The following is a 19534-nucleotide window of genomic DNA, read 5'->3' as shown; positions in this document are numbered from 1 at the left end:
CTGACTTGCTCCTCCAATAGGTTGCATCCATTATGCTCTGCAGAGAACGGTTTTTATTAAAGGCCATCGAAGTAGCTACGGCTCTTACTTCGTGGGTCCTTACCTTCAGCAATGCAAGGTCTTCCTCCTTTAAGTGAGAATGGGCTTCTCTAATCAGAAGCCTTATATAATACGAAACCCCATTCTTGGACATGGGCCTCGAAGGTTTCTTGATGGCACACCATAAGGCTTCTGACTGTCCTCGAATAGGTTTAGACCTATTAAGATAATACTTGAGAGCTCTGACAGGGCAAAGAACTCTCTCTAGTTCGTTACCTACCATGTTGGAGAGGCTAGGTATATCAAACGATCTAGGCCAAGGACGTGAAGGAAGTTCGTTCTTTGCTAGGAATCCGAGCTGAAAAGAACATGTTGCAGATTCGGTCGTGAAACCAATGTTCTTGCTGAAGGCATGAACCTCACTGACTCTCTTAGCTGTTGCAAGGCAGACGAGGAAAAGAGTCTTGAGGGTAAGGTCCTTGAAGGAAGCTGACTGGAGAGGTTCGAACCTAGGTGACATAAGGAACCTTAAGACTACGTCTAGGTTCCAGCCTGGAGTGGATAGACGACGCTCTTTAGAAGTCTCAAAAGACTTAAGGATGTCTTGAAGGTCCTTGTTGGAAGAAAGGTCCAAACCTCTGTGGCGGAGAACTGAAGCCAACATACTCCTGTACCCTTTAATCGTAGGGGCTGAAAGGGATCTCTCATTCCTAAGATGTAATAGGAAGTCAGCTATTTGGGTCACAGAGGTATTGGTAGAGGATACTGAATTGGCTCTACACCAGCTCCGGAAGACTTCCCACTTAGATTGGTAGACTCTACGAGTGGAAACCCTTCTAGCTCTGGCAATCGCACTGGCTGCCTCCTTCGAAAAGCCTCTAGCTCTAGCGAATCTTTCGACAGTCTGAAGGCAGTCAGCCGAAGAGCGTGGAGGTTTGGATGTAACCTGTCTACGTGAGGTTGACGTAGAAGGTCCACTCTTAGAGGTAGAGTCCTGGGGATGTCGACTAGCCATTGAAGTACCTCTGTGAACCATTCTCTTGCAGGCCAAAGGGGAGCAACCAGCGTCAGCCGTGTCCCTTCGTGCGAGATGAATTTCTGCAGGACTTTGTTGATTATCTTGAACGGTGGGAATGCGTAAAGGTCGAGATGGGACCAGTTCAGCAGAAAAGCATCCACATGAACTGCTGCAGGGTCTGGAACTGGGGAACAGTACAGCGGAAGTCTCTTGGTCATGGAGGTGGCAAACAGATCTATGGTAGGTTGACCCCACAAGGTCCAAAGTCTGTTGCACACACTCTTGTGGAGGGTCCATTCCGTGGGAATGACCTGATTCCTTCTGCTTAGGCGATCTGCTGAGACGTTCATATTGCCCTGAATGAACCTCGTGACCAAAGTGAGGTTTTGACTTCTTGACCAAATGAGGAGGTCCCTTGCGATCTCGAATAGGCTCCTCGAATGGGTCCCTCCTTGCTTGGAGATGTAAGCCAAGGCTGTGGTGTTGTCTGAGTTCACCTCCACCACTTTGCCTAGCAGGAGGGACTTGAAGTTCAGCAGGGCTAAATGAACTGCTAGTAGCTCCTTGCAGTTGATGTGGAGCGTTCCCTGTTCTTCGTTCCACGTTCCCGAGCATTCCCGTCCGTTCAAGGTCGCACCCCAGCCCGAGTCCGATGCATCTGAGAAGAGATGAAGATTGGGGGTCTGAATAGCCAACGATAGGCCCTCCCTGAGAAGGAGATTGGTCTTCCACCACAAGAGAGTGGTCTTCATCTCTTTGGTGACTGGGATAGAGACTGCTTCGAGAGTCAAACCCTTGTCCCAATGAGCTGCAAGATGGAATTGAAGAGGGCGGAGGTGGAGTCTCCCTAGTTCGACGAACAGGGCCAGTGATGAAAGGGTCCCTGTGAGACTCATCCACTGTCTCACCGTGCAACTGCTCCTCTTCAGCATGCTCATGATGCAATCTAGGGCTTGGCTTATCCTTGGGGCCGATGGAAAAGCCCGAAAATCCTGACTCCGAATCTCCATTCCCAGGTACACAATGGATTGGGAGGGAATGAGCTGAGACTTTTCTATGTTGACTAATAGACCCAGTTCTCTGATTAAGTCCAAAGTCCAGTTGAGACTCTCCAGACAGCGACGACTCGTGGAGGCTCTCAACAGCCAGTCGTCTAAGTAGAGGGAGGCTCTGATGTCCGATAAGTGGAGGAATTTTGCTATATTCCTCATCAGATGCGTGAACACCATAGGAGCTGTGCTTAGGCCAAAACACAGGGCTTGGAATTGGTAGACAACCTTTCCAAAAACGAATCTCAGGAAAGGTTGGGAGTCTGGATGAATAGGAACGTGAAAGTAGGCATCTTTCAAGTCCAACGAGACCATCCAGTCCTCCTGCCTGACCGCTGCTAGGACCGACTTCGTCGTCTCCATCGTGAACGTCTGCTTGGTGACATACGCATTGAGCGCGCTGACGTCCAGCACCGGTCTCCAACCTCCTGTCTTCTTGGCCACCAGAAAGAGACGGTTGTAGAAGCCCGGGGATTGATGGTCCCGGACTATAACCACTGCCTTCTTCTGCACAAGTAGCGATACCTCCTGGTGCAACGCTAGCCTCTTGTCCTCTTCTTTGTAGTTGGGAGAGAGGTTGATGGGAGATGTGGTCAGAGGGGGTTTGAGGCAGAATGGAATCCTGTAACCCTCCCTCAGCCAACTGACAGACTGTGCGTCTGCACCTCTCTTTTCCCAGGCTTGCCAGAAGCTCTTGAGTCTGGCTCCTACTGCTGTCTGGAGATGCGGAGAGTCAGTTTTTTCCTTTAGAGGCCTTGGAACCTTTCCTAGACTTGCTCCTGGAAGAGTCTGGACGGGAGCTTCCTCGGCTGGGGGCTCTACCACGAAAGGGCGGTATGAACCTCGTAGCAGGAGTATCAGCTACTGGGGTGCGATAAGTCCTAGGGACTGAGGTAGCAACCTTAGTCTTACGAGCCGATGAGGCTACAAGATCATGTGTGTCCTTTTGTATCAGGGCAGCAGACAATTCCTTAACCAGCTCTTCGGGGAAGAGGAACTTCGAGAGCGGAGCGAAAAGGAGTTGAGACCTTTGACAAGGTGTAATGCTGGAGGAAAGGAAGGAACAAAGCTGTTCCCTTTTCTTAAGAACCCCTGATACAAACAACGACGCAAGCTCGCCAGATCCATCTCTAATGGCCTTATCCATGCAGGACATCAGTAGCATGGCAGAATCCTTGTCCGCAGGGGAGGTCTTCTTGCTGAGGGCCCCCAGGCACCAGTCTAGGAAGTTGAACATCTCAAATGCTCTAAAAACACCCTTCAGAAGGTGATCAAGGTCTGAGAAGGTCCAGCAAACCTTAGAGCGCCTCATTGCAGTTCTACGAGGCGAGTCTACCAGACTTGAGAAGTCAGCCTGGGCAGAGGCAGGTACTCCCAAGCCTGGTTCCTCTCCTGTGGCATACCAAACGCCCGCTTTAGAAGTGAGCTTAGTCGGAGGAAACATGAACGAAGTCTTGCCAAGGTGCTGCTTAGTCTGCAACCACTCCCCTAAGATCCTAAACGCTCTCTTAGAGGACCTTGCTAGGACTAGCTTAGTAAAGGTAGACTTAGCTGGCTGCATGCCCAGCGAAAACTCAGATGGTGGAGAGCGGGGAATAGCAGAGACAAAGTGGTCTGGGTATACCTCCCTAAACAGAGCCAAGACCTTACGAAAGTCAATAGAAGGCGGGGAAGACTTGGATTCATCCACGTCTGATGAGGGATCCAGGTGTGCCGCCTCATCATCAGACGCCTCATCACCAGAGTGTAGCGAAGAGATCGGAAAGGTATGCTGAACAGCAGAGTCAGTACGAGCTGGAACATCAATATTAGTGGTTTCCTCTTCAAGACTCTGTTGAGGGAACACCTGAGGCTCAGACTGCAAAGGCTGAACAAAAGCAGAAGCAGAAGGTAGGCGCATGGGTGGAGGAGGCTGACTCCTGGCATGAGTGGCTGAACTCAAGGGTTGAGCTTGCTGAGAGGTTGGCGGAAGCGGAGTAGTAAGTTCCTGTTCCTGTGGTGTGAGCGGAGAGCGATGAGATAGAGGCTGCGCAGAACAAAGTAAATGTCTCGCAAGTTGAGGCTCCTGAGGCGCAAGGCTAAGGTGTTGTGGTGCTTGCCTAGAGGAGGGTTGAGCTCGCTGCAGCGAGAGCTGAGGAGACTGACTCATGGTTGGGAGAGGTTGTTGTACCTCGACTGAGTGTTGCATCACTGGTGGAGCAGCAAGTGGAAGCGGAGGAAGAGGGGCATAAGCCTCCTGATCCCATTGCTGAGGTTGCCTTAAGGAAGGCGGAGGCTGAACACCACTGGGAACAGTAAACTCAGAACGTGGCTCAACATCGTACGCCTGGCAGGTGGTACTGCGGTCAGGCGGAGCGAGCGCAGGCGGAGCGAGCGCAGGCGGAGCAAGCGCAGGCGGAGGCGGAGGCGCAACCTTCTCAGCTCGACACTCACGCATCAAGACCGAAAGTTGTGACTGCATGGACTGCAGAAGAGACAACTTGGGGTCGGCAGACACTACGGTCTGCTGAGGCAAAGCCTGAACAGCAGAGATCTGTTGCGGCAGAACCTTACTCCTCTTGGGCGGAGTGCAGTCGACTGATGACTGTGGCGAGTCAGAGCTGAGCCAATGACTGCAGCCCGGTTGAGCGCTCGCGTACTGGACTCTGCGTTTGAGTGGTCTAGAGACCTGAGTCCAGCGTTTCTTCCCTGACAATTGATCAGCGGACGAGTAAAAGACGGGCTCAATCGTCTGCAGGTGGGAGTGACGGTCTCTGGAAGACACGCCCGCAACCACCGAGGATACTTCTGTGCGCCGATCAAGGCCTGCCGAACCCTTTTGCCCTTCGACATTGCTTCTCCCCTGGGCATGGGAGCTTGCAAGAGGTCCCGGACTGGGAGGACGACTGGCGCGCACAGAAGTATCCTCACGCACCACACTGACACTGACACTAGCACTTGGCACTGCACTGACACTAGCACTCGTCACAGCACTGGCACTAATACCACCCACTGCACTCTTGACCTTAAGCTCCTTGACTTCGGCCATAAGAGACTTATGATCGCTAACCACTGACTCTACTTTATCGCCTAAGGCCTGAATAGCACGCAACACAACAGACATATCAGGCTGAGGGCAAATAGTAGGTTCGGGGGTAGCCACTACAGGGGTAGGAAAAGGTAGGGGATCATGAGGTGAGGAAAAAAGTGAAGAGTGAGAAGAACTCCTCCTAACTCTGCCTCTCTCTAACTTAGTTGAATATTTCAAAAGACGGACAAAATCAAGTTCCGAAAGTCCGGCGCATTCCTCACATCGATTTTCTAACTGACAGGGCCTGTCCCTACAGTCAGAACAAGCGGTGTGAGGATCTACCGAGGCCTTCGGAATACGCCTATTACAAGACCTACATCGTCTATGGGTGGGGGCTTGTGAAATGTCAGACATCTTGAATCCAAAGAGTTAGCCAAGTGGGGTTTCAAAATCAAGCAAAAGATCGTTAACCGTTAATCAGGACTATATAAAAGCTATCTAAGCTAATATAAGAAGGTTTCCAGTAAAGCGACAGCCGAAATCAAAGAGAAATACTTCACCAAAGTCGTGAAAATACTCCAAGAACATAAGCGTATCCCAGAACGTCTTGCCGGAAGCACGACAGAGGAAAAATTGAGGAGGTGTCAACAAGAAGTACTATAGTACCTGGCCACAGGTGGCGCTGGTAAGTACACCCCCTTCTAGTATTGTGATAGCTGGCGTATCCCTCCATAGAATTCTGTCGGGCAACGGAGTTGACAGCTACATGATTATCGGGTAAGTTTAATATTGAAAAATAACACTTTAATCAACTAACACAGATATGATCCAAGTGTAAGCAAATGAAAAATTGATGTGTACACTATACAGCAGAACTTCGCAATAAAAGATCTGTTTACAACGTATTGTACAGTATAATGAATATAATGGACAAAATCCAGATAACCAGAGTCATGTCTCGGTGGCGTTTTAAAGGTCTGAGATATTCAGACTTATTTACTGTATATTTATTTACATATTAGTAATAAAACCCTTTTTACCTTATTACGGACATATCTTCATAAAAAATTGCCTATTTGAGGAATAATTTCATATCAATGAAATCAAATTTTGTTCTAAATGAGCTTAGCTGAGGAATTGTAAATAATGTCAGTTGATTTCAAGCTACCGCTATTGAGGATATGACATACAAATAAATACTATTCTTATGATTTTCCAAAATTATTCAAAATATTACAATAAAAATTGCAAATATACCAATATATTATGAACTACCAAAGTTTTAATAGTTAACTTTAAATTATTAGTATCATTAGTTATCAACTGGATGTGCAAATGCGTCCATTTAAGGTGATGAGCGATGAAATGTCCACAAAACAATGGTTTCCCTTCAAGGTATCATATGTAAGAAAAACATGATATAGAATTGTATTTCTTTTGCTTATTTTGAATTTCTTATGATACAGCAAGTAAAACATTTGTAATAACATCATCTTTACATAAATAAAACCTGGCCTCCACACAGATGGTCTTGAAATTTAGCAGTCATCTTATACTACAGATTTGAAATAAATCAATTAAAATTTCCCTTAATTTTTTACCGTCTTATCTAAAGGTCATATAATATGTGAAAATTTATGGTATTTACATTTAGTTACAAATTCATTTACAAATATAGTTTTGTATACAGTACCTTTTTTCAATTTTATCTAATTTTAATCGTTGGGAAAGAAGTACAGTAGTTCCCAAATTACCGACAAGTGTTTTCCAGAACTGCATTTAGTTTATTTCTTATTCTTTCCATGCTTGCAGCTATCTTTGTTTTTGGGAGTTTCATTTAATTTACATTTTTTAATTATATCATCCAAGGGTGAAAAAATTAATCGTCTGCTCATAATGATATTGCTCCCAGATGTTGGGCATACATAGTAGTACTATATACAATTTGGTATGATTTTGCTTAATCTTATACTTCAGAAATATATTATCTATTATCTATTTAATTGACAATCGACAACAGCAGACATCGCTTACCCCGTATTATTGTAAGGTTTTACTTGTACTTGTATCTTTATCAAAACCTAAATAAAAAATAAAAAAATATTTGTGGCTAAAGATTTGAATATCTAAATGCCTGAGTAACATATAAAAAAGTATTATAGCTTAAAATACTGTAGCTTTAAAAAAAGAAAAAAAATATTGTGACCATATTCTACTGGCCCCTCTATCCCAGATTGCAACTACCCTTGAGGTCACAAAAAGCATAGTTTTTTTCTGTAACTTAACTTTCTAAACCAATGTTTCCTTTGAGTTAATCAAACCAGCTAATTAAAAATAAATAGTTCTTCAAATAAGCACAACCATGAGCCTTGGGCCTATTTTAGTGAGAATTATTGTCAAATTATTGCTCAAATAAATAATGTAGTAAAAACTGCTGGTTATCATCTCAGAAACATTGCTTTTATAAAAAAAAAGTACCTGGATGAATGTTCTGTAAAGAAACTTGTGATTGACTGTTATTTCCAGGATTGACTACTGTAACTCCATCTACTACAATTTACCAAAAGTACAACTTAAGAAATTACAAAACACAATAAACAGAGGAGCAAGACTGATAAAAGGTGTCCCACCTCGAGAAAGGATCGCCCCTATACTAATCGATTTACACTGGCTGCCTATTAAAGCGAGAACCAGTCATCCAAATTATCAAAGAGAATTGTTACATATTGCACAGCCAACATATCTTGTTGACACGAGAATAGTTACAAAAGGTTTCAAACTACTGGAACCTAGATATATGTCTACTGTAGGCTCTAGAGCCTTTAAATATGCAGCCCCGAGATTATACAATAACCTCCCACGAGACATCCGAATGTTTGAAGATATTAAGGCTTTCAAGAGGAAACTGAAGACTTTCTTATTAATGTGAGTGCTTCGATAGTGACGATTTAACAGTAAGCAAGCAATAGGCGAGATCAAATGTTGAATGCTTTCAAACAAACATGATAAAATGTCTCTGGAGGTCCTGTAGAGAGTAGGGTTCCCCTGCGGTACAGGACCGGAAAAGCAGACCTTAAAGTACAGTAAAAGTAAATAAATTTCCATTTTCATCTTAAAATATACAAAGCAAAAATATAAATCCTCATAAATATGCATTAACTGTACACATAAAAATATATGTATCCAAACATGAATGAGAAATAATAACTTTTACTGTAATGCTCTTTTTAGTACTATACCTTAAAAATCAAGATTTCTGGGCTCGACCTGTGTCGCTCCGTGAAATGCTCCTCTAGCACCATTTCTAAGGCATAGTTATTGCTCAATATACCAGAGAAAAAGAGATGCATGGAATGCCAGGACTAAACCTAGCTCGCTCACTCTTTGAGTGTCGGTATAGAAAACTGGGGCGTGATTGAACCACGACCATAGATCCCTCACCAATTAGATCTCTCCTTCATCAATATACCCCCTCTCTACCCCTATATCTCCCCACCCCCCATCCACATTCCTCCTCAGCACTTGCATTGGTCAGACGTGTTTTGTTTTGCTTGTGTGCTTTGTAGATATTTAACCCCATTCCATACAAAACATAGCAACTGATATTCGATAATTACAGATGTCTTGGAATAATTTCCTATCATGCAGAATTACTTGCTAAAAATTTATTTTCTTACCTATCATAGTTTACAATAAATAAAGGAGACCAAATTAATTTTAAAGAAATAAAAAACAAAATTAATTGAGTTTTAGGATATGTAACAAATACATTACATGCAATGTAGTTTTAGAGATTGCTCACATTTGTAGATTACTTGAATGAGAATGGTCAATGGTAGACCATGTCATGAAGGAAAATTCAAGTGTCACCTGGAAAAGCAGTAAACTAGTTAGTAATCTCTCCTCATATTGCCATTCAACTATTAAGGATTTATAAGTATCTTTGGTTTCTAAGGGCAGATAAGTTTTAAATTTTTCAAGCTTTAATTATTCTTAACTACAATACTTAACTTGGAAGTAGGGATCTCCAAAACGTCTGACATCTTGAAAATGTTATTTTCCTTAGTAAAATAAATTTTTGAATATACTTACCCGATGATCATATAGCTGCATCCCTGCTGCCCGACAGAAAAAACCTACGGGCGGAATACGCCAGCGATCGCTATACAGGTGGGGGTGTACATCAACAGCGCCATCTGTCAAGTAGGTACTCAAGTACTCGATGTCAACAAAGAACCAATTTTCTCCTCTGTCCCACTGGTTCTCTATTGGGGAGGAAGGGTGGGTCCTTTAATTTATGATCATCGGGTAAGTATATTCAAAAATTTATTTTACTAAGGAAAATAACATTTTTCAATATCAAACTTACCCGATGATCATATAGCTGATTCACACCCAGGGGGGTGGGTAGAGACCAGCATTACAAGTTGACATTATGAGCTAAGTATTCCGTATTTCATTTTAGCAGTTATTCAAAATAACAAGCATAAAATAAATAAGTACCTGGTAAGGAAGACGACTTGAACAATTACTCTGCCTTTTTAAGTACGTCTTCCTTACTGAGCCTCGCGATCCTCATAGGATGCTGAGCGACTCCTAGGAGCTGAAGTATGAAGGGTTGCAACCCATACTAAAGGTCCTCATCAAAACCTCTAATCTAGGCGCTTCTCAAGAAATTATTTTGACCACCCGCCAAATCAAGTAGGATGCGAAAGGCTTCTTAGCCTTCCGGACAACCCAAAAATATTTCAAGAGAAAGATTAAAAAGGTTCTGGAATTAGGGAATTGTAGTGGTGGAGCCCCCACCACTACTGCACTCGTTGCTACGAATGGTCCCAGAGTGTAGCAGTTCTCGTAAAGAGACTGGACATTCTTAAGATAAAAGACGCGAACACTGATTTGCTTTTCCAATAGGTTGCGTCGAATATATTTTGCAGAGATCTATTTTGTTTAAAGGCCACGGAAGTTGTGACAGCTCTAACTTCGTGTGTCCTTACCTTCAGCCAAGCTTGGTCTTCCTCATTCAGAAGGGAATGAGCTTCTCGTATTAACAGTCTGATAAAATAGGATAAAGAATTCTCTGACATAGGCAAAGATGGATTCTTAACTGAACATCATAAAGCTTCAGACGGGCCTCGTAAAGGTTTTTAAAATAGAACTTAAGAGCTCTTACAGGACATAATACTCTTTCTAGTTCATTTCCAACCATACGATAAGTTTGGAATACCGAACGATATTGGTCAAGGCCGAGAAGGCAGCTCGTGTTTGGCTAGAAAACCAAGATGTAGAACATGTAGCCGTTTCGGATGAGAATCCGATGTTCTTACTGAAGGCATGAATCTCACTGACTCTTTTAGCTGTGGTTAAGCATATCAGGAAAAGAGTTTTAAAGGTGAGATCTTTCAGGGAGGCTGATTGAAGTGGTTCGAACCTGTCTGACATAAGGAATCTTAGAACCACGTCTAAATTCCAACCAGGTGTAACCAAACGACGCTCCTTCGTGGTCTCAAAAGACTTAAGGAGGTCCTGTAGATCTTTATTGTTGGAAAGATCTAAGCCTCTGTGACGGAAGACTGATGCCAACATGCTTCTGTAACCCTTGATAGTGGGAGCTGAAAGAGATTGCTCTTTCCTCAGATATAAGAGGAAGTCAGCTATTTGAGTTACAGAGGTACTGGTCGAGGATACGGATACTGACTTGCACCAGTTTCGGAAGATTTCCCACTTCGATTGGTAGACTCTAAGGGTGGATGTTCTCCTTGCTCTAGCAATCGCTCTGGTTGCCTCCTTCGAAAAACCTCTAGTTCTCAAGAGTCTTTCGATATTCTGAAGGCAGTCAGACGAAGAGCGTGGAGGCCTTGGAGTACCCTCTTTACGCGTGGCAGACGTAGAAGGTCCACCCTTAGGGGAAGTGTTCTGGGAACGTCTACTAGCCATCGAAGTACCTCGGTAAGTTATTCTCTCGCGGGCCAGAGGGAAGCAACTAGCGTCAACTTTGTCCCTTCGTGAGAGGCGAACTTCTGCAGTACCTTGTTGACAATCTAGAACGGAGGGAATGCATATAGATCTAGATGAGACCAATCTAGTAGAAAGGCATCTATAAGAACTACTGCTGGGTCCGGGATAGGTGAGTAAAGTATTGGGAGCCTCTTGGACATCGAGGTTGCGAAGAGATCTATGGTTGGCTGGCCCCAGGTGACCCAAAGTCTCTTGCATACATCCTTGTGGAGGGTCCAATATGTTGGAATTATTGTCCCTTCCTACTGAGACAATCTGCTAAGACATTCAAGTTGTCTTGGATGAAACTCGTTACTAGTGAAAAGTCTAGACCTGTTGAACAGGAGAGGAGGTCACTTGCGAACTCGTACCATGTCAGAGAGTAGGTCCCTCCTTGCTAGGAGATGTACATCAAAGCAGGGAGTTGACCGTGTTCACCTCCACCACTTTGCCTTGAAGGAGAGACCTGAAGCTTTTCCAGGTCAGACGTACTGCCAGAAGCTTCTTGCAGTTGAAATGCATTGTCCTTTGACTCGAGTTCAATAATCCCGAGCATTCCCTACCGCCTAAGGTCGCACCCCAGCCTACGTCCGATGCGTCTGAGAAGAGAACGTGGTTGGGGGTCTGAACAGTCAGGGGAAGACCCTTTCAAAGGTTGATAAAGTCCTTTCATCAAGTCAGACCAGACTTATCTTTCCGGAAACCGGGATCGAGACCGCTTCTAGCGTCTTGTCCTTTTCCAGTGAAGAGCTAGATGATACCGAAGAGGACGGAGGTGTAGTCTTCCAAGTGACACCAACTGAACCACGGATGACAGTGTCCTAACCAGACTCATCCACAGCCTGACAGGGCCGTGTTCCTTCTTCAGTGATCTTCTGGATGGATAGCAGGGCTGGGGGTTGATCGTCTTGTTCAGCCATGTCCTCATCAGAGGGTTCCTCATCCGAAACTGATGAGGAAACGGCAACGGAGTGGGCAACGTCTGACTCGCTGAATCCGGTCGCACTGGTGGATGCGTGACGGAGCCGGACACAAGATCATGGTACTGCTGCACAGTCTGTGAACTGTCAACCATGGGGACGCGAGGAAGTACAGCGACAACCCGAAACTGTCTAGACTGTCTGGGTTGTGCAGACAACCCCCTACCGGGTTGCTGAGGTTGCCGCACTGCGTCACAACAAGTCACCTCTGCTGGTTGTTGAACGTCTTCCTAGTGACACACTGAACGTCCACAACCACCTCCGAGAGTCGCTTAACGTCACGTGCGACTGGCAACCCACACTGGGTCGCACCGGTGGAGGAACCATCTCAACTGGCGGACGTGAGTAGGATACCTCAGCGTCAACAGGGCGTACAACCAACCGGTAGGAAGGTTGTTGGCTAGAAGGTTCTTCTCCGTAAAAAATCCTCTATCAAGGACTAAGCTTGGGCTGCATGTCTTGCAACAAAGCCCATTAGGGTCTATGGGAGCAGGTGTGGCAACAGACGGGGTTAGCGACTGAAGCGGAACCATTTACCATCCCTGGAAGCATGTTATGCTTTAATTAAAGTCCATAGGAGGCTAAGCAGCTTAAGGCTCCTCTCCAAATGACAGAGTCCTCAAGGGAATATCAGAAGGAGGGAGAACAGCACTTTCTCATCTACAGGAACCATGTCCGAGAAAAGCTAGGTTATCTCAGTGAGGGTTTCACTGGTGCATAAGCAGCAGACCAGAAGGCAACGTTATGTAACTGCTTGACAGTCTGTGAACTGTCAAAAACTGAACTGTCAACCACAACAGGTGCGTGAGGACATACAGCACTGGTGCATTAGTAGCAGACCAGAAGGCAACGTCATGTAACTGCTTGACAGTCTGTGAGCTGGCAACAACCAAAGCTGTGTGGGGAAGCCTCAACTCCTGACTGACTAGTCTGCTGCGGGCGAGTGGCGGTAACCACAGTGGGTTGCGGAGGCTGACACACCGTGTCAAAACATGGCAGCTTGTGGTAGCTCACGCACGGCAACGGAGTGCTCCGTGTGTCTGTGGGAGTCAGCATGGGTCGACTGCGCATGGGTGGAGGAGCTCTCACAACAAGAGTGTGAGAGCAGGCAGCCATGCTGGGCGCACAACCGTGGCAGGCTGTAGGCCAACGGGTGCATCGTCAACCTTCTCCGCAGTCGGAGTGTGGGAGCAGGCAACAACCAAAGCGGAGTGGTGGTGCGTGGTGGGGACTGCCGTGGGTTGCGGAAACTAACGCATCGCGTCAAAACACGGCAGCTTGACTCCACCTTCCCACTGCTGATGCGGTAGCTCACGCATGTTAACGGAGGGAGCCGCACGTCGGCTAACGTTAACATGCGTCTGGCAGGGTCGATCGCGCATCGGAGGTGGAGCTCTCCGCAGCCGGAGTGTGGGAGCAGGCAGCCTCAGCGTGAGCTGGGCGCACAACCGTGGCAGGTTGTAGGCTAACGAGAGCAGTGTAAACCTTCTCCGCACGAAACTCCTGCATAACCGCAGCTAACTGAGTCTGCATAGACTGCAGTAAAGACCACTAGGGTCTACAAAAAACGGCAACAAACGGAGCTACTGTCCGTTGTGACTGAGGGTCTAAAACAGCTGGTGCGGCAACAGACGGAGTTACTGCCTGTTGCGGTACCACCTTGCCTCTCTTGGGAGGTGTGCAGTCGTCGGATGACTGCAGCGAGTCCGAACTGACCCAGTGGCTAAACCTAGGCCGTTGGACTTGCGCGGAAGGGACCGACTTGCACTTAAAAAGCTGCAAGATTTGGTCCATGGTTTCTGCGAGAAACCTCTTCCGCAGACGAGGAATAAATGGGCTCTCTCGTCTTTGTGTGGGTGGGGCGATCACGTCGGCAACGTGTGTAGATACACCCGAAACCACGGAGGGAAACGTCTGTTCGTCGATCAAGGCCTGTGGAACCCATAAGTCGTTCGACATTACTTCTCCCCTGGGCTTGGGAGCTTGTAAGAGGTCCCGGACTAGGTGAACAACTGGCACGAACAGACGAACCCTCGAACGCAACACTGTAACACTTAGCGCATATCACTTTTGATTTTCTGTTTGCACTTATTTCACTGAAATCGAAACTTTAACTGATTTCTACCTGAAACACGCAATCCTATCCTTCATTAAAAGGTAGTAATTGTGAAAACAGTTTTACAATGCAACAGAAAAACATAATTAAAGATAAAGAATTCAGTGGCTGGAAAAGAGACTAAACACTAGATCAAATAAACTACGTTTAAAATCTCTCACCGCATAAAGCCTGGGAACAAGAATAAAACTCTAGAAACGTTTTACCTTCTTCCCCTACAGCGACTAGGGAGAAGAGTAAAAAACGAGAACAACGTTACCCGCTTGAACGAAACGTTTATTCTCCTCTCTCTCCCTCCGTCTCTATCTCTCTCTCTTCTCTCTTGACTTAGAACCTGAGAGAAGAGCCCAATTATATATCGTTAAAACATATTATTTGCTAAAGGAAAAAACTGAAAGGTTTCCCAAATAAAAAGTTCCTTTATCTAGAATTTAAACCATTTAAGCTAAGAAAGAATGAACGAAACGCTAGAATCGGTTTACTCTTACTGCAACGTGAAACCGTGAAATACTCTCTCTCTATCGTAACGATAGAGCGCATGTTGAACGTTCTGAACGTCAACAACTGCGGAGACTAAACTAAACGTTAGTTCATCTTTGAAAAAAGTACGAGACTATCAAAGAAATTCTTTCATAAAACATTAAAATTAAAAAAGTATTAAATTCTTAAAAGGTAAATACGATATGACGGGCTCAATGTTAATTAACTTCGGTTCCAAGTAAGGACCGCCTACTATTAGGAAAGGTCGCATATAAACAAACATAAAAATTAATTTTTATAAGTTTATAATAAATGGAAAGTTAATCGAAGAGGCCTATAAAGGCGGAGAGATATAAAATAAATAGATCTATAACTTGTTAAGCAAAATTACCAAAAACCTAAACACACTTCCGTCTAAGGGAAGGGTCGGCCATTTAAAAGTGAAAGAGAGTCCATACTCTCTTCGTCACCAACACTTCCGTCTAAGGGAAGGGTCGGCCATTTAAAAGTGAAAGAGAGTCCATACTCTCTTCGTCACCATAATTAAATCTATCGAAAACGAGTCCAAGTTTTGAAATGAAGATAAAACCCCTGCATAGCGAAAGCTCAAAACTGGAATAGTGTACTTCACCAAATCGTTGTGGAAACAAATCCAGTTAGGGACGGCGTATTTAGTAGGTCTTGCCAGTGGCACGACAGAGGGAAAATTGGTTCTTTGTTGACATCGAGTACTTGAGTACCTACTTGACAGATGGCGCTGTTGATGTACACCCCCACCTGTATAGCGATCGCTGGCGTATTCCGCCCGTAGGTTTTTTCTGTCGGGCAGCAGGGATGCAGCTATATGATCATCGGGTAAGTTTGATATTGAAAAACATAAAACACAAAAGCTACGAAAACAAACACGTCTGGCTACCACTGGTGCTAGAAAAGGAATGAGGGAAGAAGCGTGGGTAGTGGTAGGGGTGGGGGGGGTAGTCGTAGTAGCGGGCAGTAGTTGGATGTAGAACAGCACCTCGTAGTATCGGGGAATATAAGGGAAGGAGAGGTCTAATTGGTAAGGGACCTCTGGTATCGGTTCTAACACGCCCCAGTTACTATACCGACACTACTAACCGAGGAGAGAGCCCTATTTGCAACGACTCACAGATTGTGAGAGCTATCTTTCTCTCTCGGCTGTCTCCCTTCTCTCCTTAGTGTATAACTCAAGCCTACTTCCCGAGGTTAGGATGCGGCGAGTAAGAATTCCACCAAGTAAGATAATTTGGTATATGAATATAAAATTAACTTGTGCCGGGAACCCCAGCGAAACACTAAAGAAATTAAATTCCGCCGTGATACCCAGCAGAAAAACATGCATGCTTAAGCTAAAGGAAATAATACGAAATAGCATTAAAAAACATGTTACGCCTCTGTCATGAAAAGGTAGTCTTTATTACGAGTTTTCAGCACACGGGATACCCACCGGGGTGGGGAGCGTAAGCAAGAAGTGACAAACAGACTAGAAACAACTATCGAAATCCGTAGACTCCAGAATGCATGAAATCAAATTAATTAAACCTAATGACAGGAAGGGCGAAAATAGATACCATTGTGGCGCCGGAAAACATGCGTAAATCCGGGGCAAAAACCCAATGCTACGTAATCAATGTAGCGCCGGAAGAAATGCGTCGCTAAAAACAAATGCTATGTATTAACTCTAACATGAACAATAATCTCCGTCGCAGCCCCTCTCTCTCTCGAACCAACCATCCATAAAATTACGTACACAAATATAGGATAAAGTAAGGTATCAGAACAGAGTAGGAAGTCTGAATCCGATCAAAGAAACATAACTACCATTAGTAGATACGTTTCACACAATATCCCGGCCCTCCGGGACGGGAGGAATTAATAACAAGAATGGATAACCTGAGACATAAACTATAATCTCCGTCGCAGCCCCTCTCTCTCTTGAACCAACCATCCATAAAATTACGTAAACAAATATAGGATAAAGTAAGGAATCAGAACAGAGTAGGATGTTTGAGTCCAATCAAAGAAACATAACTACCATTAGTAGATACGATTCACAAAATATCCTGGCCCTCTAGGACGGGAGGAATTAATAACAAGGATGGATAACCTGAGAGAGGGGGGGGGCGCGAGGCGCATACGCTACCCGCAATGACGCACAGAGCGAAAGAGCCAGCCCCCACCCTAGGTGACTTCCCATTGTCTAAAACCACAAGACCCAAACCTACCCCCCTATGAAGGGAGTGGCGAAAAGCGTAAAGGGGGGAAGGACACCAAGGGGGAGGAGACTGACTCAAAATCAGGTGACCACTGTGATCGGAGAGGGGGATAGTACCCTCCGAAACACAAAGGAAGACCTGATGCGAAGCACGCAAACAAAAACAACATATAATGGCAGACGTGAAAAACAATAAAATACAATGATATTCAATTAAATAGGCTAAATTGGCATATTAAGTAAAATGGGGGAAAAAGGAACACTGCATAAAAGAAACAATAGCAAAACCCTCCAAAATCGGGTAGTTTCCGACTAGGAGAGGAAACTATACCATTTTAAACAATAACTAATCCTCCAAAATCGGGTAAAATACTGATCTCGACAGGCAGGACTAAAAATAATCAAAACGCGTTCCGATTCCCTGTAAAAAACTCAAAAAACCATGAATTCTCGCATGAAAGGCTACCAACCGAAGCCGCTAACTAACACTGCCCAAATAGCCTAAATAAAAGATAAAATCATGCCAAAACATTGAATTAGATGTCTATAACACAAAAATAAGACTACAATTAGTATAAGGAACTAATTGAAAGTCTTACAAAACAAAGAGATCTCGAGGAAGCGACACCAAAAGGCCACATACACACCCGTAAGGGAGCGTCAACAAAGCGGCTGAGAGAAAACCAAACAAGGTTATTGAATGAGCGTGTGTCGCTACCTAGAAATCCCAAACAGACAAATATAATACTCAATTTGGGAGCAGGGATCTCCAAAACGCCTGACATCTTCAAAAACACAAAATAACACAGAGCTACGAAAAACACGTCCGAACGTTCACGGGCGCTAACAAGGAAAGAAAGAATACGACTCCGCTGAGCTATCCACAGTAGATTTAACTTAACTAGATTTGTCATCGGTTTTTCCGGCGGAATCAAGTATGATACCCATGTATCAAATTGACTTACAGGTGGTAAGCTGTCAGGAGACAACATGTGCTGCAGCAGTCGTGTGGGCAAGAGGTCTGCCGATCTCATGCCGGGTGCCATGCTCAGTGGCCACTAAGTTAAAACGTATGAGGTCGGCCCTACCCGAAGAGGGCAAGCATTTTAGGCTACCCAAACCACTCCCAACCAGACCATCATCAGCTTCTAAGCTACTGACGGACTCGGCAGGGTCTAATCCTCCACATCAGGGGTCAAGAGCAAGAAGCTCAAAGGGGCAGACGTCGGAACTTGATTTCGATCCGGTGGCCTTCTCGAGCCAGCTCATGGAGAGGTTGAGTAGTGTAGTCCAGTCCCAGTTTGGTTCAATTGCTGATCGACTGCTGTCTATGGACGGTTTGGGCCAGGGACTGCAAAATCAGGAAAATATGATAGAAAATCCTTGCGGTCCAGACTACCACAACAACGGCAGTTTGTGGTTCCGGACGTGTCAAAGCTCCCGGTGGTCGTTTAGAACAGCCCGTGGCGATTGGCTCTTCATGCCCCGTTCTCAGAGGGCATGTTGACAATAGCAGGCGGTGGTCCCCATCCGGTAGAAGATTTTGAAAGATATCCGCCGGGTTTACAATTCATCTTCCCTTGATACGAGCGCCGAGCAAGCTCGGTCCACCTGGGTCCAGACTTTAAATGAGTGGGAATGTGTCCATACCAAGTTAACCCCTCATAAGATTACGTACACTATGTTCGAGGTGGACGGGCAAACCCCAACACCACGTGCCACCAAGGTAGTAGGCCTTACCTTACAGATGGATATGGAGGCAAGCCCACGCCGCAACTACGAAAGACGGAACTAACTTCCCTGTTGTTCCCAGGAGGCCAAGAATGCTGGATCGATGCACCAGCTACTTTCACGGCAGGATCATTGAACTAGGATTGTGCCACCGCATAGTTTAGTGAACACCTCCCTGAACTTCCAGACTCTCTGGTTAAGATAGAATACGGTGCAAGAACCAGGCTGGGTAGATCTATCAACTCAGCCACGTTGACGGAGATGACTTTGTTAGTCTACGAGAGGAGTCACTTTTTTAAGATCCAGACAAAGTCTTTGCCTCACGCACTACAGTGTGATACATATGACTTTGCAGTGGTCCATCGCACTTGCCGGCAGCTCGTCTTACTTGAGGACTCCATTAGGCATGAGCCTAACAGGTTACTTAAGGCCTTGATCTGGGGAGCGGACTTCTTCCCAGAGGACGTGGTAAATAGTGTCCTCGGAGAAGAAGCTGGAGTCAACCGAAGCCTCAGAGTCTGGTGGGGTCTAATTCCAAAAAGAAAATTCGAGCCCACCGGACCGCAATCACGAGGCAGGAGATGACCAAGGAAGTTTCAGTCCTTCCAAAGGCCACAGGCTCAGGATGTGCTACAGGGAATGCCAGTATCCCAGGTGAGCCAGCCTTCCAACTCAAGAACCCAGCCACAAAATCAATATGTGTGGGTAAGCCAACCACCTCAACAACAGATTGCCACTACTCCGTTTATTGCGTCTCCAGCGTATCATCCTTCCTTCAAAACACAGGGAGTGTTTCACGGATATAATACGCATGCGAGAGGTAGTAGAGCTAGGGGAGCCTTCCTACATAGAGGACTCCCCAGATAGGAGGAAGGCTGTAC

At 45.4% G+C, this 19534-nt stretch overlaps 1 protein-coding gene across 1 annotated transcript in view; it reads right to left on the bottom strand.

Annotated features, from left to right (window-relative positions):
• Window positions 1-19534, bottom strand: part of LOC137623447 (ATP-dependent DNA helicase RecQ-like) — a 128783-nt gene that overhangs the window by 31847 nt on the left and 77402 nt on the right. The gene's annotated exons all lie outside the window — the stretch shown is intronic.

The sequence above is a fragment of the Palaemon carinicauda genome, chromosome 2 (assembly GCF_036898095.1).
Source record: "Palaemon carinicauda isolate YSFRI2023 chromosome 2, ASM3689809v2, whole genome shotgun sequence".
NCBI lineage: Eukaryota > Metazoa > Arthropoda > Malacostraca > Decapoda > Palaemonidae > Palaemon > Palaemon carinicauda.
This window is presented reverse-complemented; position numbering and strand designations above follow the sequence as displayed.